The sequence below is a fragment of the Colobus angolensis genome, unplaced genomic scaffold, assembly GCF_000951035.1.
Source record: "Colobus angolensis palliatus isolate OR3802 unplaced genomic scaffold, Cang.pa_1.0 Scaffold9, whole genome shotgun sequence".
Taxonomy (NCBI): Eukaryota; Metazoa; Chordata; class Mammalia; order Primates; family Cercopithecidae; genus Colobus; species Colobus angolensis.
Window position 1 is genome coordinate 3,456,557 of NW_012122931.1, and position 2,339 is coordinate 3,458,895.

Genomic DNA, 2,339 nt, shown 5'->3' on the forward strand with positions numbered 1-2,339 from the left:
GGAGGCTGAGGCAGGAGAATGGCTTGAACCCGGGAGACAAAGGTTGCAGTAAGCCAAGATCGCGTCATTGCTCTCCAGTCTGGGTGACAAGAGCAAAACTCTGACTCAAAAAAAAAGAAAAAAAAAGGAACATATAATCAAGGTGGGGTGACTGGGACCATACTGGGAGGGATCCCATGGGATCTGGTGGGCTAACCCAAACACTGTAGTGCCCAGACATGGGGAGGCAGGCTGGGGCCACAGACACTCTCGGTTGATAAGGCAAGTCCAACCACCCTCTTCCCATGTTAGAGGAACAAGTGCAGGCCCAAGGTGGTGACTTCACTTGTGAGGCCACACAACTGGCCAGGGCCAGAGCTGGGACTTAGGCAGGCCAGTCCCTCTGACTCTGAGCCTTCGAGCTATCCTCCTAGCCACGTGTCCCACGGCTTCTCTGTTCCCTGCTTGCTCGGCCTCATCTGTCAGTCATTCACTTACTCATTCAGTTTCACTCATTCACTCATCAACACTTTTTTTTTTCTTTTTGAGACAGGGTCTTGCTCTGTTGCCCAGGCTGGAGTGTAGTGGCATAATCTTGGCTCACTGCAACCTCCACCTCCCAGGCTTAAGTGATCCTCCCACCTCAGCCTCCCAAGTAGCTGCAACTATAGATGCATACCACCACGCCCGGTTAATTTTTCTATTTTTTATAGAAATGGAGTTTCACCATGTTGCGCAGGCTGATCTTGCACTCATGAGCTCAAACAATCCGCCCACTTCAGCCTCCCAGAGTGCTGGGATTACAGACGTTGGCCACTGCACCCAGCCTTCACCAACACTTCTTGATGCCACAGTGTGCCAGGCCCCATGGAAGGACCAATGAGAAGAGCAAAGATGACCTTGGCGGCCCTGTCCCCTTAGACCAGTAGACCTCCCAGGAGCATTGCTCTACCTGGGCCTTGTTCCACATATTGATTGCTGAAAGCTGGGCTGGGAGTGAAGTGATTTGCCAAGGCCCACAGCTAGTACAGGGATTCAGACCCAAAGCTCAACCTAAATCCCTAACCATCTGACAATACTACTTCTCTCTTACTTGACAGCAGGAGTTTTCTGGCAGCTTTTGGTACCTAGAGCAGTTTGGACATTGTAGACACTTGTTTTCTGTCTTTAAGAGTTTAAAATAGTTACCATAAATACGAACATGCATGTTAATCCCTGGCTTATACCTGACCCTTGCTATGCCTGTGCCAGGCTTGGAGTAAAGTGCACGCCCTACATCACCCAGTGTAACCAGCAAAGAAACTTCACAGACAGGCTTTTCACGCCCTTCACACAAAGGGGAAAACCCAAGGCTCAGAGTTGAGGAGATCTAGCCAGGCCACTGCATGAGCCAGCAGGGAGCCCCGAGTCAAATCTCACCCCCACCCCTTGCCTTTTTCCCTCTTCTGCTCTCTGCTTTTTTTTTTCCCCCTTTTTGTTTTTTTGAGACAGGGTCTCGTTCTGTCACCCAGGCTAGAGTTAAGTGGCTCGATCTCAGCTCACTGTAACCTCCACCTCCTGAGTTCAAGCGATTCTCCTGCCTCAGCCTCCCGAGTAGCTGAGACTACAGGTGTGCACCACCAAGCCTGGCTAATTTTTTGTATTTTCAGTAGAGACAGAGTTTCATCATGTTGCCCAGCCTGGTCTCAAACTCCTGAGCCCAGGCAATCTGCTCACTTTGGTCTCCCAAAGTGCTGGAGTCACAGGTGTGAGCCACCACACCCAGCCTTTTAATTTTCTTTTCTTTTCTAAAGCCCATATCCCTTTTGGACGCAGCATAGCCTCACCTCTTTATTCTGTGAGTGTTTGGGGTTCTGTGTCCTGCTAGGAAAAGGCTAGTCCCCGGGGGCAGGGACTGTCCTCTATTTGTTCACTGGTGGGACCCAGGTGCTCAGGCAGTGCCTGGCTCATAATAGAAACAACTTCCAAGCCGGGCTTGAACCTGCTACACACCTGGTCATCAAAGACGATTGCCAGTGGGACACTACTGGGGGACTGACGGCAGAAAAGCAGGGGAGGCCGTGGGTGAAAAGCTCCACTCTGGGTGGGGCCGGCGACCTGGCAGCTGCAGGGGAGAGGAGGGAGGGTCCGCCGTGGGGTGCACTGCCAGGAGGGCGAGGGAGCCCCGCGGAAAGCATTTTTCACCCCCGCCTCCCGCTCGGATCGCTTTCCCAGTTCGCATTTCTAAGGCCGCTCCTGGGTTATTTTGGTCGGGAAACCTGATCCTTCGCTGGGTTTATTTTAGCACCTTGGAGAACTCCCAGTCCCGCACCCGATCCCAGGCCGCCCCCTCCGTCCTTCCCGGGAGGCGGGGGGCGGGG